General features: G+C 35.1%; 1 long non-coding RNA gene across 1 annotated transcript in view; it reads left to right on the forward strand.

Annotated features, from left to right (window-relative positions):
* The window catches only part of LOC137640567 (uncharacterized), a 226,513-nt gene that overhangs the window by 139,608 nt on the left and 61,905 nt on the right, over nucleotides 1-25,000 (forward strand). Inside the window, exon 4 of the long non-coding RNA XR_011044404.1 lies at nucleotides 21,836-21,874. This is a non-coding gene — a long non-coding RNA (uncharacterized lncRNA). The remainder of the gene's footprint in view (nucleotides 1-21,835; nucleotides 21,875-25,000) is intronic.

Consider the following 25,000-nt stretch of genomic DNA (forward strand, 5'->3'; position numbering starts at 1 on the left):
TTATTATTATTGTAGTGATGCATTGTCCTCGTGTCTTGCTTAACAACAAACTCGAGAGTTATTATTATTATTATTATTATTATTATTATTATTATTATTATTATTATTTGCGAAGCTACAACCCTAGTTGGAAAAGCAGGATGCTATAAGCCCAGGGGCCCCAACAGGGAAAATATCCCAGTGAGGAAACGAAACAAGGAAATATAAAATATTTTAAGAACAGTAACATTAGAATAGAAATTTCCTATATAAACTATACAAAAAATTAGCAAAACTAGAGGAAGAGAAATTAGATAGAATATTGTGCCCGAGTGTACCCTCAAGCAAGAGAACTCTAACCCAAGACAGTGGAAGACAGGGTACAGAGGCTGTGGCACTACCCAAGACTAGAGAACAATGTTTTTGGAGTGTCCTTCTCGTAGGAGAGCTGCTTACCATAGCTAAGGAATTTCTTCTACCTTTACGAAGGAGAAAGTAGCAGTAGATAACCCCTCGGCTGAAGAAGAATTGTTCGGTAATCACAGTGTTGTCAAGTATATGAGGACAGAGGAGAATCTGTGATTCAAGAATATGCCAGACTATTCGGTGTTTGTGTATGAGTTCCTAGAATCTGAATTGGTTCGAATCTTCAGTCTGCAATTTAGTGTCTTGAATTATGTTATGCGGTTCGAATTTTCAATCTCAAAGTTAGTGTCTTTTATGACGTATTTGACTCGAAACTTCGGTTTCGAAGTTAGTGTCTTTTATGAAGTATTTGACTCAAAACTTCGGTTTGGAGTCAGTGTCTTTTATGACGTATTTGACTTGAAACTTCGGGTTTTGAAGTTAGTGTCTTTTATGACATATTTGACTCGAAACTCCAGTTTCGAAGTTAGTGTCTTTTATGACGTATTTAACTCGAAACTTCGGTTTTGTAGTTAGTGTGCTTTTATGACGTATTTGACTCTAAACTTCGGTTTCGAAGTTAGTGTCTTTTATGACGTATTTAACTCGAAACTTCGGTTTCAATTTAGTGTCTTGTATGAGGTACTAGGTCTCGAATTTAGTGTTATTTATGAAAATTTGAGAGGGAACTTTACTGTGAATTATTCCTGTTTTTATTTATTCTCTGCTTTTCTTGATGGAAAGATGATGGCAAGAAAGACCGACCAATTGTTATTTTATCTGACTATTGTTATTTGCTTCGCTGTTGGCATATTTGCATTCAGTTTTGCGGATGTTTGCTTGGTAAGTTTATGGTTTCTTGCAAAGCGATACATTATCGAGATGCCAGATGCCTCTTTCCTGAGAGAGAGAGAGAGAGAGAGAGAGAGAGAGAGAGAGAGAGAATATTTTTGCGAGCCGACCGTTATATATTAAGGAAAAGTTTTTCCTACTAGAATAAAAAGAAAAGAACAATAGCAATTTTTACACGATTGAGTTTGAGTTGGGATACCTTAATGTGGTGAGAGGGTTTGTGTATAGCTATGATCAACAAAGCTGTATTAGTCAGGGACACTCATACTAGGTTGGTTTGCTGAGAATGATTAGACTAAAAGTCTCCTATCATCACCAATCTGCACTGGCCAGCGCGGTGATGAAATCTGGACATGGATTGACATGCCTGATGTCTTTGTCCTGCAGTGGACTAGAAACGGCTGTATTTGTTGTTGTTGTGTAATGAAAATTTATAATATAACTAACTTGTAGATTAAGCGTCGTTCAGCCCGTGTCAAGCCCTCTCGCCACTTACGCCTATATTACCACCACCTGTGACGTCATGGGAACATTGTTAATGTTAACGCCAATTATGAATCTGATATTACGAGGCTCCTTGCAAAAAATACACTACTCCATTTGTCTGCTTTGTCCATGTAACTGTAACAGATTACAAAACTGTCACAGGGTGAACATTTGCTGTGTTGGTTTGGTTTATAAATCATATTTTCAATTTTCTTGCATAACAGAGATGTAAGTTTTACCTTTTTGTTTATATTGACTGAATAAATCTTACGTCTCTTTTGTATCCCGTGAAAAAGCATCACCAATGATGAAGGGTCCCTTGTATTTTATCAAATGTTTATGAGAGTTGTTTGTTTTGCAGTCACCTTTTCTCAATCTATTCGATTACTCTTGCCCAGTCAGTGGATCTATTCTATTCGATTACTCTTGCCCAGTCAGTGGATCTATTCTATTCGATTACTCTTGCCCAGTCAGTGGATCTATTCTATTCGATTACTCTTGCCCAGTCAGGGGGTATATTCCTATTGCGTCATTTGTATCATAATAGACTTTGTGTCATACGAGTATATAAATAATCCTCTCTCTCTGTCTGTCTGTCCGCCTTTTTTCGTCTCATTCTCGGTGACGGTGTTCTTTATATTTTATCAATAAGTTTATCAAAGTTGTATGTTCTGAAGTCACATTTTTTGCTATCTATTCGATTACTCTTGCCCAGTCAGCGGATCTATTCCTATTACGTCATTTGTATCATAATAGACTTCGTGTCGTACGAGTATATGAGCAATCCTCCCTGTCTGTCTGTACACCATTTCTCGTCTCATTCGGGACTTTGCATCACTTTTAATCACCTTTTTTTTCACTTCTTTCTTTCGCATCAGAAAAAAACCATCTGATTTCTGAACTGATTACGTAAGTGAAAACCTTTCAGTTGGAGAATACAAAGAGAAAATTACGCCACTGTTGCTACAGCGAGACAAATGAAAGGAAGAAAAGGAAATGAAAAAAAAGGGCGAAAACATTTCAATAGATTTACGTAGACTTAAAAGAGCTTAAGGTGGCGCCAATGTTGTTTGTGTTAGTTTGGTTAGGTCTGGTTGAGTCTCACGTTGAGAAAGCTCTCTCTCTCTCTCTCTCTCTCTCTCTCTCTCTCTCTCTCTTGTTTGTTGTAAACTCACATTTTCACATTATGAATTACTCATATCTCACGTTTTATCTTTTTCACGAAGTACATTTTAAGACTTGAAATTTATGTATGATTTGGAATAGCTGAGTTATGAACAAACACACACACACATACACACACGCACACATATGTATATATATATATATATATATATATATGTTTAAATATATATCTTACTTTTTTACTTCCATCACTACCCATCTTAGATAATGCACCAGTCATATTTGTCGAGTTTATTCTTTAGTATTTTCCCTTTTCTATCCTGACTCTTGTACTTCAAATAATTCACAACCAAAAAATCTCGCGATTTGTAATAAAAAACAGGTTAAGCTTATCCTTTTGCAAGGACGGATAACGCCAGGTGACAACTATGCATCCTTTGAGGTCACAATAGAGATTCGTTTATCAAATTCTCTATTGTACTGGGCTTGCTACTACCTTGATTGATCTTTTCTTTGCATAAATCAAAACTGCAAGTATTTTCCTCCTTCTTAGCAACGGGAGTTACAAAGACAAAATTTATTTGTCCAAATAACTCTTAATGCTTTAAATCCAAGGTACTTGTTATGATTGAATCCTTCTCTGTGGTTACTGTTCACTTCCCCTTTGCCTTCACATACACCAAATGGTCTGGCCTATTCTTTACAGATTCTCCTCTGTCCTCATACACCTGACAATAGTCTGGCCTATTCTTTACAGATTCTCCTGTCTTACAGCTTCTCCTCTGTCCTCATCCACCTGACAATAGTCTGGCCTATTCTTTACAGCTTCTCCTCTGTCCTCATCCACCTGACAGTAGTCTGGCCTATTCTTTACAGCTTCTCCTCTGTACTCTTCCACCTGACAATAGTCTGGCCTATTCTTTACAGCTTCTCCTCTGTCCTCATCCACCTGACAATAGTCTGGCCTATTCTTGACAGCTTCTCCTCTGTCCTCATCCACCTGACAATAGTCTGGCCTATTCTTGACAGCTTCACCTCTGTCCTCATCCACCTGACACTAGTCTGGCCTATTCTTGACAGCTTCTCCTCTGTCCTCATCCACCTGACAATAGTCTGGCCTATTCTTTACAGATTCTCCTCTGTCCTCATACTCCTGACAATAGTCTGGCCTATTCTTTACAGATTCTCCCCTGTCCTCTTACACCTGACAAAACTGAGATTACCAAAAAATTCTTCCTTCGTCAAGGGGTTAACTACTGTATTGTAATTGTTCTATGGCTACTCTCCTCTTGGTAGAGTAGAAGAGACTCTCTAGCTATGGTAAGCAGCTCTTCTCGGAGAGGGACACTCCAAATTCAGACCATTGTTCTCTAGTCTTGGGTAGTGCCATAGCCTCTGTACCATGGTCTTCCACGGTCTTGGTTTAGAGTTCTCTTGCTTGAGGGTATTCTCGGGCACACACTAACAAAACAAGCGGAAGAGAAGTTAAAGTTTTTGTAGTTTATATTGGAAATGTTTAATTTAATGTTGTTACTGTTCTTAAAATATTTTATTTTTCCTTGTTTTGTTTCCTCACTGGGCTATTTTCCCTGTTGGGGCCCCTGGTCTTATAGCATCCGGCTTTTCCATCTAGGGTTGTAGCTTAGCAAGTAATAATAATAATGATAATAATTAACTCGATATAGTAGGGCCGGACCCTTCCTTTCTCCGACAATATAGGTGGTGTTGTGTTATTTGGTTGTTGCTGTTGTTGTTGTAACGCCTACAAGAGGTTTGGACCAGGTCAAGAATGACTGAGAATATGGAAGTAAAGAATTGCACATTCCACAGTACCTTCAAGAAACTAGTTCTCGATGGGATTATTCTTTTTCCCACTACACTTGTATGTTCACACACCTAATCATTGGCTAGTTACTCATTTACTAATTTTGTAGTACAGTCAGCTTTAGCCATCGAAACCAGATATATATATATATATATATATATATATATATATATATAAATGTGTATATATATATGTGTGTGTACTGTATATATATATATATATATATATATATATATATATATATATATACACACACACACACACACACACACACACATATATATATATATATATATATATATATATATATATATATATATATGTATGTATGTATGTATACAGTATATACCTTCAGTATCATGTATTTAGATATTGAAAATAACATCATCAAAAGCCAAGGTAGAAAACTTGTGACGCGCGAGCGCGTGTCTCTCACGCACACAGGGTTAGTCTCTAGGTCCTATAGTCCATTTCTTTTAGCGATGCACATTTGCACCGACTCGCGGCGGTGCCCTTTTAGCTCGGAAAAGTTTCCTGATTGCTGATTGGTTAGAATTATCTTGTCCAACCAATCAGCGATCCGGAAACTTTTCCGAGCTAAAAGGGCACCGCTGCGAGTCGGTGCAAATATGCATCGCTAAAAGAAATGGACTATAGTACTAATCATATTGAGTCTAGGACGATGTAAAAAAAACCTAATGGAATATTTGTTTCTCTCATTTTTAAGAATTTTTGGGTTTTGAATATCGTACGATTTAAAACAGCTGTTTAGAAATTTATCATTTGCGTTATTGATCGGCTGTCTAGAACAGCTGTCCATAAGTATATAATTTTCCTTATTGAACAGCTGTCTACAAATTGATTATTTTCGATATTGCTCAGCTGTTTAAAACAGCTGTCCATAAATTGATAATTTTCTTTATTGAACAGCTGTCTACAAATTGATTATTTTTTATATTGATCAGCTGTTTAAAATAGCTGTCCATAAATTGATAATTTTCTTTATTGAACAGCTGTCTACAAATTGATTGTTTTCGATCTTGATCAGCTGTTTAAAACAGCTGTCCATAAATGGATAATTTTCTTTATTGAACAGCTGTCTACAAATTGATTATTTTCGATATTGATCAGCTGTTTAAAACAGCTGTCCATAAATTGATAATTTTCCTTATTGAACAGCTGTCTACAAATTGATTATTTTCGATATTAACCATCTGTTTAAAACCGCTGTCCATAAATTGATAATTTTCTTTACTGAACAGCTGTCTACAAATTGATTATTTTCGATATTGATCTGCTGTTTAAAAACAGCTGTCCATAAATTGATAATTTTCTTTATTGAACTGCTGTCTACAAATTTATTATTTTCGATATTGCTCAGCTGTTTAAAACAGCTGTCCATAAATTGATTATTTTCGTTATTTATCAGCTGTTTAGTACTCGTGTGACATTTTCCTAAGAACTTGTACCTTACTGGTTCAGATGTGATCATACTAAAATACATTTCAATACTGTATATGTGGCAGTCATACATTTACAGTATGTTATGTATTTGTCTTTGTATGTCAAACTTATCTTTAAAATGATTCAAAATTATGTTAGGAAATAACTGTTCAACCAATTAATCAATCTCTAATATCACCTGTGACCTTTGCTCTCAGTATAATGTGAAATAGAAGCAAGATTGAATATATGTTTACCTTCTCGTCACTTCTAAATATTAACCCACTATTTAAGTATTCTAATCGACAATATTTATAATTGATGGGTTATATATCCTAGTTTATTTTTGGATTCTAATATATCAGCTCTCATTTGATACCTAGATTAGATTTCATAGTTTATTTTTCGAGTCCAATATATCAGCTCTCATTTGATCCCTAGGTTATATTTCCTAGTTTATTTTTCGAGTCTAATATATCAGCTCACATTTGATCCCTAGGTTATATTTCCTAGTTTATTTTTCGAGTCCAATATATCAGCTCTCATTTGCTCCCTAGGATAAATTTCCTAGTTTATTTTTCGAGTCCAATATATCAGCTATCATTTGATACATAGGTTATATTTCCTAGTTTATTTTTCGAGTCCAACATATCAGCTCTCATTTGATCCCTAGGATAAATTTCCTAGTTTATTTTGGGAGTCCAATATATCAGCTCTCATTTGATACATAGGTTATATTTCCTAGTTTATTTTGGGAGTCCAATATATCAGCTCTCATTTGATCCCTAGGTTATATTTCCTAGTTTATTTTGGGAGTCCAATATATCAGCTCTCATTTGATCCCTAGGTTATATTTCCTAGTTTATTTTTCGAGTCAAATATATCAGCTCTCATTTGCTCCCTAGGTTATATTTGCTAGTTTATTTTTCGAGTCCAATATATCAGCTATTATTTGGTACCTAGGTTATATTTCATAGTTTATTTTTTGAGTCCAGTATATCAGCTCTCATTTGATACCTTGGTTATATTTCCTAGTTTATTTTTCGAGTCCAATATATCAGCTCTCATTTGATCCTAGGTTATATTTACTAGTTTATTTTTCGAGTCCACTATATCAGCTCTCATTTGATACATAGGTTATATTTCCTAGTTTATTTTTCGAGCCCAATATATCAGCTCTCATTTGCTCCCTAGGATAAATTTCCTAGTTTATTTTTCGAGTCCAATATATCAGCTCTCATTTGATACATAGGTTATATTTCCTAGTTTATTTTTCGAGCCCAATATATCAGCTCTCATTTCATACCTAGGTTACATTTCCTAGTTTATTTTTCGAGTCCAATATATCAGCTCTCATTTGATCCCTAGGATATATTTCCTAGTTTATTTTTCGAGTCAAATATATCAGCTCTCATTTGATACCTTGGTTATATTTCCTAGTTTATTTTCGAGTCCAATATATCAGCTCTCATTTGATCCTAGGTTATATTTACTAGTTTATTTTTCGAGTCCAATATATCAGCTCTCATTTGATACATAGGTTATATTTCCTAGTTTATTTTTCGAGCCCAATATATCAGCTCTCATTTGATCCCTAAGTTATATTTCCTAGTTTATTTTTCGAGTCCAATATATCAGCTCTCATTTGATCCCTAAGTTATATTTCCTAGTTTATTTTTCGAGTCCAATATATCAGCTCTCATTTGATCCCTAGGTTATATTTCCCAGTTTATTTTTTGGAATCCAGTCTATCAGCTCTTAAATAAGAGCTGATAGATTGTACTCCAAAATTAAAAACTAGGATACATAATCCATCTTTTTTTTCAATTGAGGTTTTTAAATTTCGAGTCCTTCCACTGGGCCATAATTTGCACAATCAGGAAGGTCCCTATTTTAGGTCACTCGAAGTTTATAGTTTTAGAGTCCCTCTTATCGACCCGCATATGATGATCCACTATGCGGGTTTTATTTTTTTTTTTTGTCAACTTAAATTCGTATTGGAGATCCTCCCGTTGGGTTGCATGAACTCATATCACGATGCACTCTGACCAGGGTTTAAACTTGAGTATGTGGTCATTACCTTAAATGCTGCCTTTTACCTTAGAGTACCTTAATTTTTTCCAATTTCCTTAAATTTGAAGCTAGTAAAACCGAAATTACTTTAGAATAAGCTTAAGAATTACCTTGAAACCATGAAAATTACCTCAAACTAAGGTAATTACCTTAAAAGTTTAAACCCTGACTGACCCAGTTCTTTTTCCTAACTTGGTCGTTCCTCCGAGAAAAGGGAATAGAGTAACACTACCAGACAGTTCATACGGAAGGAGGGTATTGGCCATCCGCGGGAGATCGCCCACATTCGCCCGAAATGGCCGTCTAAGATTTTTGAGTAATCGCCGCACGGACATATTTCGGATTCTGCTCCCGACTTTCCACCTTCGTTAAAGATGTCCAGTGGCGACGGAGACGCTATATAAAGCGCTCCCAGATTGAACCCGATATAAATAAATGAATATTAACTGCCCAGTTCAATGTGGCCGAAAGGGCCCAGCGGTAAGATCACAGGGGAACCACGTTATTTACACACAGACGCATACATGGGACGGACCACAGCCTGCCACAGGCGACGGGGGAATGCGACACAGTAATTGAGAGAGCCAGACTGAAAGCAAGTTAAGGGCAGGCAGAGTTCATTTGCCTTGATGGAGAGAGAGAGAGAGAGAGAGAGAGAGAGAGAGAGAGAGAGAGAGAGAGAGAATACAATCGTCTACTGATGTCTGCTGTTATAGGATATCAACAACCACTCCGATTTAGTTCATTTGCTTTGATGATACCAAGTGAGAGAGAGAAAGAGAGAGAGAGAGAGAGAGAGAGACGTAATTGTTGATTTTCTGTTTGTTATATTGAATAAAGGCAGCCAACAAGAGTCACATGACCTCGTAAACACTTGAGCGAACGTATCATTATTAATCTGTAATGTTTGCCACAGTTATTGACATAATTACAGTATATAGTTTATATAGTTGCACCCTTTTCACTGCCCCATTACTGGAACACACACACTCTCTCTCTCTCTCTCTCTCTCTCTCTCTCTCTCTCTCTCTCTCTCTCTCTCTCTCAGACAAGCACACTCTCCGTTAAAAGCCTTTTAATCACACCACCTTGCACGCCCCACTTGCATTGCATTTCTGGCCTCAGATATGATTATCCGTTTTTTCTTTTCTTTAATCTCCTGCAATACATCATTGAGATTACCAAACAATTCTTCACTCAAGGGATTAACTACTAGACTTTAATTGTTCAGTGGTTATTTTCCTCGTGGTAAGGGTAGAAGAGACTTTTCAGCTATGTTAAGCAGCTCTTCTAGGAGACGGACACTCCAAAATCAAACCATTGTTCTCTTGTCTTGGGTAGTGCCGTAGCCTCTGTATCATGGCCTCTCACTGTCTCGGATTAGAGTTCTTTTGCTTGAGGGTATACTCGGGCACTCTGTTCTATCTTATTTATCTTCCTCTGTTTTTTCAAGTTTTAATAGTTTATATATGAAAGATCTAATCTAATGTTTTTACATATTTTGAAATATTTTATCTTGGTTGTATTACTTCTTTTGTAATGTATTCATTTCCTTATTTCCTTTCCGTACTGGGCTATTTTTCCCTTGTTGGAGCCTTTCCGCTTATAGCATCTTGCTTTTATAATTAGGGTTGTAGATTACCTTCTTATAATAATAATACGCCCAAGCATTCAAATGAAAGCAAACACATATACCCAATTATCATCTCCATAATTTCGCAAGAAATTGCACTTTTCATTTCAGAAATACACTAACCTTGTTGTGAATGTTTGAAATCTAAATCTCATATGCCACTTTGTAATTTCCACAACTCCATATTAGCTCCTTTCTGTTTTTTTATCTTATAATAAGAACTCACATTTCGATGACCATATTACTCATACACTTTGCAATCATACGTAGTTACTACACGTAGTTACATCGCTGTACTTTCCATCACATAACACAAAAACTCATTGCTTATGTTCCGCACTTGCCACTGGTCACACACATTGCTCTTAAGCCCCCCTTTTTCTTAATGGTACAATTGCAAGCGAGCAAGCAAGCAAAAGGAGTTCACTGGCACATAATTACGTAGAGAGCTGACGTCGTAGGCTATAAATAGATTCAAAGGGGGATGTACATTAGGCAACTATTGCTACTTTGTAGTGTACTTGCGAAGGCTGGGTAGCATGAAAGGCCTGGTTAGAGTGGTGAATTTCTCTGCTCTTCTGAGGTCACGTATTTATTTTGTCTGCAATGTACAAATATGGTGAAAAAAGCACTATTACAAAGGGGAGAGAGAGAGAGAGAGAGAGAGAGAGAGAGAGAGAGAGAGAGAGAGAGAGAGAGAGAGAGAGAGAGAGCATTTTGTTCTGATATAGTAATTAAATGCTGGCTTGTAGCTCTTTATGATAATATTATTTAGATGATTCCTATATATACAGATTTGAAATGAGAGAGAGAGAGAGAGAGAGAGAGAGAGAGAGAGAGGAGAGAGAGAGAGAGAGAGAGAGAGCATTTTGTTCTGATATAATAATTAAATGCTGGCTTGTAGCTCTTTATGATAATATTATTTAGATGATTCCGATATATACAGATTTGAAATGAGAGAGAGAGAGAGAGAGAGAGAGAGAGAGAGAGAGAGGAGAGAGGAGAGAGAGAGAGAGAGAGAGCATTTTGTTCTGATATAGTAATTAAATGCTGGCTTGTAGATCTTTATGATAATATTATTTAGTTGATTCCGATATATACAGATTTGAAATGAGGAGAGAGAGAGAGAGAGAGAGAGAGAGAGAGAGAGAGAGAGAGAGAGAGAGAGAGAGAGAGAGAGAGAGAGAGCATTTTGTTCTGAAATAACAATTAAAAGGTGACTTGTATATCTTTATAAAAATGTTATTTATTTAGTTAATTCCGATATATACGAATTTTGAATGAAAGATTATTTAGAGAGAGAGAGAGAGAGAGAGAGAGAGAGAGAGAGAGAGAGAGAGAGAGAGAGAGAGAGAGAGAGAGAGGTCCATTTTTTTCTGATAATGTACTAGTATTAATTCAGAAAGTGTCAAGTTACTGACTAGAAAAAATTATTCATTTGTCACTGATCATAATGGAACGATGGATTCGCTCGGAAGGAGTGAATAACCACATGTAAAATGTAGAACACATTCAGTACAATTTTAAATGTATTGTAGTTTACAACTTAGAATATTGCATTCATGGAATTATTGATCTCTCTCCAGTTAAATATAAAAGACATTCAGTGCATTTTTCTTTATCATTCTTTTTTAATCGTCGTTAGCAAATACAGTTCCAATTGTATGACTTTGTTTTAAGAATGATTTACTATGAAGTAGAAAGAGTGCCTGTAATGTCAATATCTTTTTGTTTGCTTTTATCAAATTTCCTGTCATATCTGAGGACGACTTTATGATATTTCCCAATATGATATTCACATTTACTATACATTTTTGTCTCATGAGAAGACGTAATTAATTTATATCTATCATAGAACAAAATTTAATAAGGCCTAAAAGCGTTACTTACTTGGCTAGTCTTTGAATCACATGGAAAGATTCAATGATTTCAGAATTTCTGAGAAAAACTTACACATATGAGTCTCATTATCATCTCCTCCTACGCCTATTGACGCAAAAGGGCCTCTTTTTCATAGGATTCATTGGCTAAATTCATCAAAGGATAGCCAGTTCCTTGTGATGCGCAGTGCATATCTAACTAAGACAACTAAGACAAGTGACCCCTGCCTGCCCATACTAAATCTAGTAAGAATACTTTGTAGTAATTATATCTTGGGTAGTGCCATAGCCTCTGTACCATGGTCTTCCACTGTCTGGGGTTAGAGTTCTCTTGCTTGAGGGTACACTCGGGCACACTATTCTATCTAACTTCTCTTCTTGTTTAGTTAAAGTTTTTATAGTTTATATAGGAAATATTTATTTTAATGTTACCCTTTTTAAAATATTTTATTTTTCCGCGTTTCCTTTCCTCACTGGGCTATTTTCCCTGTTGGAGCCCCTGGGCTTATAGCATCTTGCTTTTCCAACTAGGGTTGTAGCTTAGCAAGTAATAATAATAATAGTAATAATATTTGAATACAGGACTATTTTCTAAGAAGAAAACGAGAAGGAAAGAAAAGTAAAAACATGTTTTAATAAGGATCTACAAAATACAATTTTGGGATTTCTGTACAAAATAGAAGTGACCTGTAAAACGAAAATATTCGAAAGCTACTTATGAGAGTCTGCTTTCCTTAGATTTATCACATTGATTCCGATAGGCAATATCGTCTCTTCTCAAATTGATAGATTCTTGTCACTAAATTCAGCTGACATTATTATCATGATTAATATCTTTTTCAGATATTAATCATTATATCCTTCTAAGGGACTTCTTATCTATCGTATAACGTTATCCTCATGTCTACGTATTGTTCTCCTAACTATGAAAACCCAAAACGTATTTTGAGCGTTTTCGAAAAAAGGCAGGGACGCAAATTTTGGTTTTTATCCGTAAAATATTGAACGATTTTGTTATATTCTATCGTCACCTTATTCATGGATGATAGTCTCCGATTGTTTGTTCGTTCGTTCTATATTGCCTTGAGTCTTTTCCAAATTATGCAATCTTTTATACCTAAGACTCACATTATTCTCCAATAAAGATAAGAATGCTGATAATTATCTTATTTCTTCAGAAATGTCCTTCAGTTCATCTTATAACGTATATTTTCATCGTTGAATGAAAGATTTATAATAGCTCTTGAATTTAGTTGAAAATAAAGTTTCCGTTATGGACTTATTAACCTCTAAATTTAATTGAATTTAACCTTGTGATCCATTTATTCTAATCAGAGATAAAAATCATACATCCTCAACACATCGCCTATTTACTACTTAACTCCAATCTTGCCATCACCACCCACCGAAAATCTCAGATTCCATCTTCCTCCCTCACCAACTATTCCGACCAACTTGTTTATCGTTAGCGTACAGAGTATGCCCCAAATGTTTCTGTCACCCACTGACGGTATATATCTCCCATTTCACAACCCCCCGGGTACCCATACAAGCCCCCATACATACCCCATACAATGCCCACCTAGCCAGACCTTATCTTCTTTGCCGCATAGCCCCATCAAGACCGTTTTCTCCCCTCCATAGAAAAATTCCTTAGATTCCCCAACATTCTCGCTCTTATCAGTCCCTGGCTCTATCGGGCGACACTGCCTCATATACCTAAGTCATTAGCAAAGGAGATAGTCCCCATACACAGCTTTGTGGATGCCTTCCTGACGCGCCTGGGTCGAGATCAAAAGGAATGATTTGGTCCGGTGATCTGCCCGCTATGAATATTTCCTTTGTTTTCGAATGGAGATTTACGTCGTTTGGAATAAGGGTTTGCTTGATTTTTTATTTTATTTGGCTTACACAGACATATGCGTATACACACGCACATACACACACACACACACACACACATATATATATATATATATATATATATATATATATATATATTTATATTTATATTTCGTTCTAAATATACACACATACAGTATATGTTTATACATATTCATATATATGTATATATAGGTGTGTGTGTGTAAAGTCTGCTGGTTTTATTGGAACTCATTGGTTTAAACATATGATGCATTTGATAGAAACAAAAAATTACTTCTTGTATCGTTCATTTATTTCCTTGTTTCCTTTCCTCACTGGGCTATCTTTCCCTGTTAGAGCCGTTGGGCTTATAGCATCTTGCTTTTCCAACTAGGGTTGTAGTTTGGATAATAATAATAATAATAATAATAATAATAATAATAATAATAATAATAATAATAATAATAATAAATGTAGAATTATCTACAATGAAAATCTCGTATAAATGCGACGAACATAGCAAAGACACCGTCAAATCCACCTTCCCAAATAGGCCATGAATACGTTCGTATAAATGTACGCATTTATGTATTCTTAGTTCGCAAGGCTTAATTGCCATCCTGCGACCCTAATATGTTTTACTTTGTAACCGCTTCCACTCGTCTTCCTCTTTTGCCAAGAAATATGACAGACAGACAGACACACAGACACAGAGTTTGTGTGTAAGTGAATATCAAATATTAACCTATAAACTTTATCACAACAGATCTCTCTCTCTCTCTCTCTCTCTCTCTCTCTCTCTCTCTCTCTCTCTCTTCTAACTGTCGTCTAGTCGTCGAGACTGGTATGTCGAAGGAAAATACGTTTGAGATGAAAAGTGGAACTAGATTTCTTGCACTTTATCTATCTATCAACAGGATTAGAAATGAAACAATAAGAGAGATTACTCGAATGTCATATGTGGATGAGATCATGGTGAGGCGTAGGTGGAGATGGTTTGTGCATGCTATTTGCACTCCCCAAGAGAGATTAGTTCACCAAACTTTCAACTGGGCTTCACAAGGCACTAGATGAGTTCGAAGACCCAGGCTTACATGGCTGAGGACTAGGAAGTGAGAAGTGGGAGATGATAAATGGAGAAGTATTGATTCAAAAGCTCAAGATAGAGACGACTGGCAAAATCTAGCCGAGGCCCTAGCTTCAATAGGCGTAAGAGTAGATGATGATGATCGATCCACCTACTTTTGGACCACCCTGTATAAATGTATATATATATATATATATATATATATATATATATATACAGTAAATATATATATATATATATATATATATATATATATAATGTGTGTGTGTGTGTGTATATATATACAGTATATATACACAGTATGTATATATATATATATATATATATATATAAATATATATATATATATATATATATATATATATATATATAATATAATATGTGTTCCTGTATATGTGTTTCCCATTTTACATAAGTTTAACACCCTCACTCTCACTGATAAGTTTAACTCGATTAATTTCAAAGTGCCTCCATTATCCAAAGCCACGAATGAGGCACCTTTTAATCACTCGACTACTTTAGACTTGAACCAGGGTGTCCCTTTGGGGTGAGTAATACTGTTTGATCATTATTGGTGAATGAAGAATTGCTTTGCATACATATTTCCTCTATTCAGATAATACGGGCACATGTGCAATCTGCACTACTATCTACATAAAAAGACCTTTTACAGATACTGCTGAAAAGTCATTGAAATAACTTAGATTCTGGAAATACGCGTCTTGCATCAAGGTTTAAATGTTGTTCATGAATAGCAGAGGTATGGGACAGTGACAATGCCCTAGTAGGACAATGCCCTAAAGACTGACCATGTATACTTATGATCAGCACCCAAGCCGCTTCTCTACTAGGCTATGACCAGGGAGGGCAGGCAATGGCTGCTAATGAGTCAGCAGATAAAAGTAAAGGCTCCCGCAAACAGCCCATTCTTTGCTCACAAGGATGGATACTCATAGGTAATACTAATTCATTAGTGAAAAGTAGAGGAAAAGCTTTGTAGCTCACGAAAGTGGTTTATTGTTAACTTTTTATATCAGCGAGAAACACGATTTCGTACACCTTGACTACTGTCTCTTTGCTGTGATCAGTGAAAATAGGTAACCTTTACTAAAAAAAAAAAAAAAAAAAACACCGTAGTTTTAATCGGCAATTCTCCGTAAAAAATATACTATTCCCACCCGTATTTCAGTAAAATACAGGCGACCGTAATTTTATGTTACTTTGTTATTATCTTTAACGGGATGGTGACCGTAATATCACGCCTTCACGTCAACATATCCGTTTTTAGAACGGTAAATACCGGTCAACAATTATTCTAGGTTTTTACCGTTTTTTTTTAAAGCAAATTTTTAGCAGTGCTATTCCATTGGGTTTCTTGTCCTTCGCAGTTGACTCGTTAGTTTTGTAGACAATATTTATCAATCTTTAATCTTTTATTCGCTTATCTTATCTTAAGGCGTCGTTGTTGTCTCTTGGTACGAAACATTATTATATTTCCAATATATCGGGTTTTTATGAACTCAAAAATGTAATGTAACACATATTATACGGTTTTCTTTACTGCACATGCCTATGTAGATATTATTTTTTAAATAACATTCTTTAGATTAAGTTTCTGTAACGTATTTTTTTCTGAAGGTATTCCTTTTACGACCCAATATCTTCCTATTTTTTTTTTTATTTCACATCCATCTTATTTATATTACAAACGACTTTGTTTGATACAGAGTGAACGTTGGTTTTGGGTAAACGCCGTAGATCAATATGGTGTCGTAAGTAGCATAAAGTCATGCTAGATGTAATTAAAGTCTCGTAATTAATTTTGTATATTTAGTAGATTTGAAAACGCAGCACTCAGAAGGATATTGGGAGTTAAATAGCAGGACAGTATTAGAAATGAAACTATAAGAGAGATTACTACAGTGCCATATGTGGATGAGATCATGATGACGGGTAGATAAACATGGTTTGGACATGCCCTTCGCACTCCCAAGAGAGATTAGTTCACCAAACGGTTAACTGGATACCACAAGGCACTAGAAGAGTTAGAAAACCCAGACCTACTTTGCTGAGGACTATGAAGCATGAAGTAGGAGATAATGAATGGAGATGTATTGAATTAAAAGCCGAGGCCCTTTGCATCTATAGGCTTAGGAGGAGATGATGATGAATTAATATTGGGCCAACATTCTCCTACGTGAATGACGTCGGCGTAGTTCAGCCTGGATCCGTCTAAGTAATTTTGGAATAATGAATATTCCTCACATGATAAGTCAGGGTTGTGAGGGACGCAATTGTCGATTGTCTTCAGTGTGCCAGGCGAAGATAAATCTAAGCCAGTTGCGAAATACGAGCAGAGGTTTAAGGTTGATTCAAGTTATCCTCATTGAGAAATATAATGGCATGAATTATTTGCTGCAAAGAACACGACTTAAGAAACAACTATTATAGATGCTTGAATTTGATGTTATGCAGTATATCTGTATAAAGCAATATTGCGCATACTTTCATCAGAATCCAAATAATGAATCAGTTTTTATCAACCATTTTATGACCACAATGGATAAGATTAAACAGATTAAGGCATTTATATGGGAAGGAATTAATGAAAGGATTTGTTTGACATTACGCATCTGTTGTGATGAAGTATATAGCTTTAGACTTGATTTTCATAACATTAGGCCTCTCTCTCTCTCTCTCTCTCTCTCTCTCTCTCTACACATAAGGTATGGTATATATATACAGCATATATATATATATATATGTATATATGTATATACTGTATATATATATATATATATATACATAAGGTATATATATATATATATATATATTATATGCATAAATACATGCATTTTTGTGTACATACAGTACAGGATATGTAATTTGTGTGTGTATAAACTTGTGCGTATATATATATATATATATATAAATTTATCTATCTATCTATCTACATATGTGTGTGTGTGTGGAGAGAGAGAGAGAGAGAGAGAGAGAGAGGGAGGAGAGAGAGAGAGAGAGAGAGAGATGAATATATTTGAATCTAATTTTTAATACTATACCATATATCATCATCGTCATCATCCTTTGACCCTCCTAATCTAAAACTCGGGTCACCTCTGTAAAAAAAAAAAAGGGAGAACCAATCTCATAATGGGCCTTCTGCTCTCTTTATCTTCGATGTATATAAAAATGGTGGTCAAGTGGCGCCAGGAGCTGACGTGTGCGAGTATGTTTGATGACGTCATATGGCCATTACCTGTTGGCACTTTTCGTGGCACTCGGTGCCAAGTCTTGTGAGGAGGACGAGTGAGTGATTTCGGGTAGGTGTTGGGGGTGGGTTATGAGATAGAGGGAATAGATATAAAGGTGAGGGAGGGAAAGAGGAAGAGAGACAGACATATAGGGTCGTTTAGAAGAAATGGAAAGACGTAGAGGAATTATGAAGGTCTTTGTGGGGTAAATAGTAGAAAGATAGTCTGATGGAGACACAAGCAAGAAAAAGAATGAGAGAGAGAGAGAGAGAGAGAGAGAGAGAGAGAGCATTTTGTTATGAATGATTTCATCACGTTCGATTGGTGATTACCTCATCGAACTCTTTCGTATTGAAGGTTTACCTTTGACTGTGCAATTGATATTCTGGTGTAGTATTTTTCATCTCTTTTCTCTCTCTCCCTTCCCCTTAGCAGTGACCCACAACAGTCGACAAAAACCAGGTGCTCGAGTCACTGCTTAAAGTAACAGAAATAAAACTAGATATTAGCGACGAAAATTCGTCCTTCTTCATTCCGTTTGAGAATCGATGCCTTGGTTTGTAAGGTGAGCTAGCTTAACATGAGAAGAGAGAGAGAGAGAGAGAGAGAGAGAGAGAGAGAGATTCTACCTGCAGTGATTCCCAAAGTTTTAGAATGCAGATGCTAAAGAAAACTGACCAACTGACGCGAATTTCGAGGAGTTCAGAACACCTCAAAATAGAGAGAGAGAGAGAGAGAGAGAGAGAGAGAGAGAGAGAGATTCTACCTGTAGTGATTCTCAAAGTTTTGAGAATGCAGATGCTAAAGAAATCTGACCAATTGACTCGAATTTTAAAGAGTTCAGAGCATCGAGAGAGAGAGAGAGAGAGAGAGAGAGAGAGAGACTCTACCTGCAGTGATTCCCAAAGTTTGAGAATGCAGATGCTAAAGAAAACTGACCAACTGACGTGAATTTCGAGTTCAGAGCACCTCAAAATATATATATATATATATATATATATTATATATATATATATATATATAGAGAGAGAGAGAGAGAGAGAGAGAGAGAGAGAGATTCTACCTGAAGTGATTCACATAGTTTGAGAGTGCAGATGCTAAAGTAAACTGACCAACTGACGCGAATTTCGAATAGTTCATAGCACCTCAAAATAGAGAGAGAGAGAGAGAGAGAGAGAGAGAGAGAGAGAGAGAGATTCTACCTGCAGTGATTCCCAAAGTTTGAGAATGCAGATGCTAAAGTAAACTGACCAACTGATGCGAATTTTGAGGAGTTCAGAACACGTCATTAATGGATAAATTATATGATAAATCATCTGACCAGGATGCAATAGAACTCGAAGTATATTGACATGAATAGATATTAACTAATCTATGGAACTAAGTGCATTTTTGTGTGTGGCAGGGAAGAGAGTAGAAGCTACGATTGGAGTTTTTATCATCTTGTGTTCTTAATGTGTTTCCACTTAAGAGAACATATTGTAACCTTTTGGGTGTATCCGATGTTTAAGTCTTGAAAAGAATTATAATTCTAGTGAGATGAATAATGAGGTGAGTAATAAGTTAATGCCTTGAAATTGTGTCATAATTCTTTACAGGTTAACAAATTTAATGTGGGGTTTTAGTCTAACTAGATCAAGACAGATAATAATAATAATAATAATAATAATAATAATAATAATAATAATAATAATAATAATAATAATAATAATAATAATAATATAAGCTTAACTATTGCTAGTCAACTGTTACAATTCAACTTGTTTATATGTTTATTAGCAAGATAACTCGGCAGGAATTAGATTTTACAATTTTCAATGGTAACTCAAAATTATCAGTGGCTACAAAGCACACAAAAATGGTACTATAAGCTGGGAACTTATAAATAAGAACGGCAGTGTTTACACACACACACACACACACACACAAACATATATATATATATATATATATATTTATATATATATTTATATATTTGTATATATATATATATATATATTTATATATTTGTGTATATATATATATATATATATAGAGAGAGAGAGAGAGAGAGAGAGAGAGAGACATGAGTTTCTATGTATGAATTATATGTGTAACCATGTTTGAGATTATTCATTACCGAATTATATCTTTTTTTCATATTCACAACCACCTTTGATGATAGATCAAGAGCCAGGAATGCTAGTATAGCGTAAAACTCTCTCTCTCTCTCTCTCTCTCTCTCTCTCTCTCTCTCTCCATGTGTGTGTGTTATTTATCTTGTAAGTACCTATGCTACGAGTATTATGCAACTGGCGCCATAAAGCAGGCATCAGACCAATAGGCGATTTTGGCAATTATGTTGCAAGCAAGGTCTGCAATGTTGCTCAAGAGCTAGTTTCCCTTTTTTATTTTTTTTATTTTTTTCATGAAAGGAAAATTATACCCACAAACATAACCCCTTACACAGATATATATATATATATATATATATATATGATAATTTATCCCTTTTAATTGTGATTTTTATTTATTCCTGCAAGCCAAAAATAACTCTTATTGTCGAATTTGCTCTACCTCGGGATCAGAGACACAAGGGAGAATTAACCTAATGATAATAGCTTCTGGTCGGCCAAGGATTCCAACCCTGACTGAATCGAGACTGACGTTACAGTGAATCCGTCTTGTGGTCTATTGGTAAAGACTGAGTCGTTGTAACCTCACTTTCGACCCGGTCAGAGTTCGAATCTTGCAGTCGATTAGAAACGGCGACATTTCTTGATATTGTTGTTGTTGTTGTTGTTGTTGTTGTTGTTGTTGTATATACGGTTTATGTTGTAAGCACCAGATGGATTCCGATTGTATATAGTTCGTATCAATTATAAAGTAATTCATTCTTCGTTATGTTTCATATACAATATCAATCTCTTCTCTGCTCATATTTATTGCCCGCGGTTCCTTTAAATTATTTCAATAAAAGATATTTCCTCTTCAATAAATTTGCAAATTATAATTTCATAGCGACGTCCTCTTGGCAGTAAGGCATTACCCTTAATTTCCAGTTATGTTACTTAAATTCATTACTTTTTACTTTAGGAATGTACCTATGAAAATACATAACATTGGTTTAAAAAGGGTATTGTTTATTCAAATGAAAAATACACTTTTTTCTGTTTTTATGAGAAGTGTACAAAGTTGTTATTTTTAACTTTAAGACATTTAATAGAGACGATATTCTATTATATTACTGCTTTCAGCATATTGAATTAATGGATAAGGATACCATTTTTAACTTCTATTACAGGATATCAAAAAATTCCTTTTAACTTCCGTTACAAGATATTAAGATATTCCTTTCAACATCTGTTACAAGACCTTAAGATATTCCTTTCATCTTCTGTTACAAGACCTTAAGATATATTTTCAACTTCCGTCACTAGATAGTAAGATATTCCTTTCAACGTCTGTTACAAGACATCAAGATATTCCGTTAACTTATATCAAAAGATATTAAGATATTCTTCTCAACTTCTGGTTGTACCGTCCAAAAATATTGCGTACTTCTTGTTTACCGAGATATGTTTTCAATTTCATTGAAAAATTGAAAGAATATTACTTTCAAATTATTTTAGGAGTGTACGAATATACTTATTTTTAACAGTTTTATAATGATACAGATATTCATCTTAACTTCTGTTAGCATAATACAAGTTGATGAAATATATTTCTTGTGTCTGATATCAGTGAAGAAATATATTACTTTCATGTCAATACAGATTTTTTTTTTTTTTTTTACATTTCCTACAAATATTTTTTTTATAACTTTCTAAGGAAATAAAGTCATTTTTCTTATCATTTTACAACGTCTCCTTCAATTGTGCAAAGATATTACTTTTTAATTTCTTCTATAACTTTACAATGAAATAAATATTTTTTTTCTTGTCTCTTCAGATGATCACTCCACTTAATATTCTAGACGGACCATCTCTTGTAAGTACATATTTGAGTTCACACAATTATAATATTATTGTATAAAAGAGTGAATTATACTTCTTAAGCCAAAACTCCATAAGATTAATAATGAAGTCGTCAAACTCAGGTTATACATTCAAACATTCATTATCAATAAATATTTTTTATTTTTTTTCAAGATGTTAAAAAAACAAGTCGTGTTTCATATACGCAAAAACAATTATAGACAAGATTTAGAGTGAAAAATACTATATCACTTAGTATGAGAAAATAGCCTATTAACCGCTTTTGCAAGAGAGAGAGAGAGAGAGAGAGAGAGAGAGAGAGAGAGACCAACCTTTTGTGAAAGGGAGTAACTGCCTATACAGAATAAGACAGGTGATCGCAATCTAATTTGTATGCAGGTAAATAGGGTAGAACTAAGGAGATTTGATGGAAAGGTCTGACTGTACAGGACGGATTGCACAACCCCAGGAAGAGGAGGAGGAGGAGGAGGAGGATGTGGGCTATAACGAAGAAAGCAAGGGAATTATTCAGGGGGGGGGGGTAGAATGAGAGAGTTGGCCAGAAGCAATAGATGCTGAGAAAATCCTCGGCATTGCAGGTAAATGGGCATAGAGGAAAAGAAAAGGTAAGGAAGAGGTTGGAGGCAAAGGTGTGAGGGGATATCGGGGGTGGGGGATGTATATTGGGGGATTGGGGTGGGCTGAGGGAGGGCTATAGATCTATCACTCCTTCGAAAAAAGTGGTTAAACAATCTCGACTTTCTTTGAATGGCAAAGGGAGAAATGCTGCACTCAATGGATGATGGGCTGGCTCCAGTGTGGCACAGAAACTCTCTTCCCTTGTCAGGCAAAAACGGAAATTGAAGAATTGTCCACTTACGATGCTGGAGAGAGAGAGAGAGAGAGAGAGAGAGAGTGTGTGTGTGTGTACTTTGAAATGAACATATATCTGAAGTAGGGATTTAGAAAATTATTGCAACTAGATTATTTAATGCTTATTAATCTCTTGGGATAATGGAGAGAGAGAGAGAGAGAGAGAGAGAGAGAGAGAGTACTTTGAAATGAGTGTATGTCTGAAGTAATGGAAATTAGAAAATTATTGAAATTAAATTCTCTAAGGCTTATAAATCGCTCGGGATAATGGGGGAGAGAGAGAGAGAGAGAGAGAGAGAGAGAGATTCTACCTGCAGTGATTCCCAAAGTTTGAGAATGCAGATGCTAAAGAAAACTGACCAACTGACGCGAATTTCGAGGAGTTCAGAACACCTCAAAATAGAGAGAGAGAGAGAGAGAGAGAGAGAGAGAGAGAGAGTACTTTGAAATGAGTGTATGTCTGAAGTAATGGAAATTAGAAAATTATTGAAATTAAATTCTCTAAAGCTTATAAAACGCTCGGGATAATGGAGAGAGAGAGAGAGAGAGAGAGAGAGAGAGAGAGATTCTACCTACAGTGGTTCCCAAAGTTTGAGAATGCAGATGCTAAAGAAAATTAACTAACTGATGCGAATTTTGAAGAGTTTAGAGCACCTCAAGAGAGAGAGAGAGAGAGAGAGAGAGAGAGAGACTCTACCTGCAGTGATTCCCAAAGTTTGAGAAGGCAGATGCTAAAGAAAACTGACCCAAGAGAAGGTATTGTAATATTTCGATTTATGATGATTTTATTTAAAGTAATTGTTTGCCTCAGTGGCGTTAATTTTGTAATTAAATTTTTTATTGTTATTATCTTCTCTTAATTACTGCATGCCGACAGTAACTGGGAAAGGGACAAATTTGATGAGGAAGGTAATGGAGCCCATGATGGCTTACTGAACTGAGAGCAAAATACAATAGCATTTTAATCAAATGTATCAACAGCTACGGAAAATGAAGCTTCCTTGTACATTGCAATTTAAACATTTTAACCGGATGGACGTAGCGGCCAGTTATTCACACCTCGTTGAAGAATCTTTCAATACTTATTCACGATTACAACGTCTGTGTACTTTTGATTGACGATGAAATAACAAAGCATATATATCGTGAGATAAAATTGCCAACGGTATTTGAACACATTACTTTATGTTTATAATGAATGGACACTATCTTAGTGGCGTCTGGAAATCGAAGACAACATCTCTTCGGACAAACTGAACTCCAGGTAGCTTACAGGCTAACAGGAAAACTATATTTACTTTTCTCAATTCATTATTTTGTGAAGCCTTGTGAAAAAATCATGTATATATTTCAAATTTTACCTTTTTTTTCAAAATTAATTTCGGTTTATTTAAATACTTATCTTAAAATTTCTCCTCCATAGCGTTTATACCAATGTAGTCCTTATGAAGAGTCACGAGGTAATTCGAAATACGTGTCGACGCCAATTAATAAATGTAGAGACTTTAAAGCATTTTTTCCCCTTAAAACTATTTGAAGCTCAATTTGTACAGGGATGCTGTCTTCGAGTTTTTGACGCCTCTAACTTACTTTCTATTCTATATATATATATATATATATATATGTATATATACATACACATACATATATATATGTATGTTTATATATATATAATATATATATATATACATACATACATACATATATATATATATATATATGTATATATATATATATGACAGAAAGAGAGAGAGAGAGAGAGAGAGAGAGAGAGAGTATGCTTTGAAATGAGTGTATGTCTGAAGTAGTCAGAATTAGAAAATTATCGAAATTAAATTCCCTAAGGCTTAATAATCTCTTGGGATAGAGAGAGAGAGAGAGAGAGAGAGAGAGAGAGAAATGTAACAGCTGTTTGGATTCACTTCCGCTGTTTCATAAGGCTTCGTACGTGTCTGTGTAGGATCCATATAATTATATGTTACTGATATTTATTACAGTAATAATAATTATGGTACAGGTAAATGTATATTTAAAGTTTGACTAAGATATAAAACCTTTTTTCATATCAATAACATTATTTTATGAGAATTTTATTGCTGGAATATTTATATTATGAGTTAATTATTGTCCTTGGAAGAATATACCTTTAGTCCCGTGAAGAGTTTTTGTATTATTATGTTCTTCAGTATTTTTTCATTAATTAAATTGAATCTCAGTTAAGTGCAATTAAGGTTCATTACTCAGACCTTAACTATTGTATTCGGTG

This window comes from Palaemon carinicauda, chromosome 5, assembly GCF_036898095.1.
Source record: "Palaemon carinicauda isolate YSFRI2023 chromosome 5, ASM3689809v2, whole genome shotgun sequence".
NCBI lineage: Eukaryota > Metazoa > Arthropoda > Malacostraca > Decapoda > Palaemonidae > Palaemon > Palaemon carinicauda.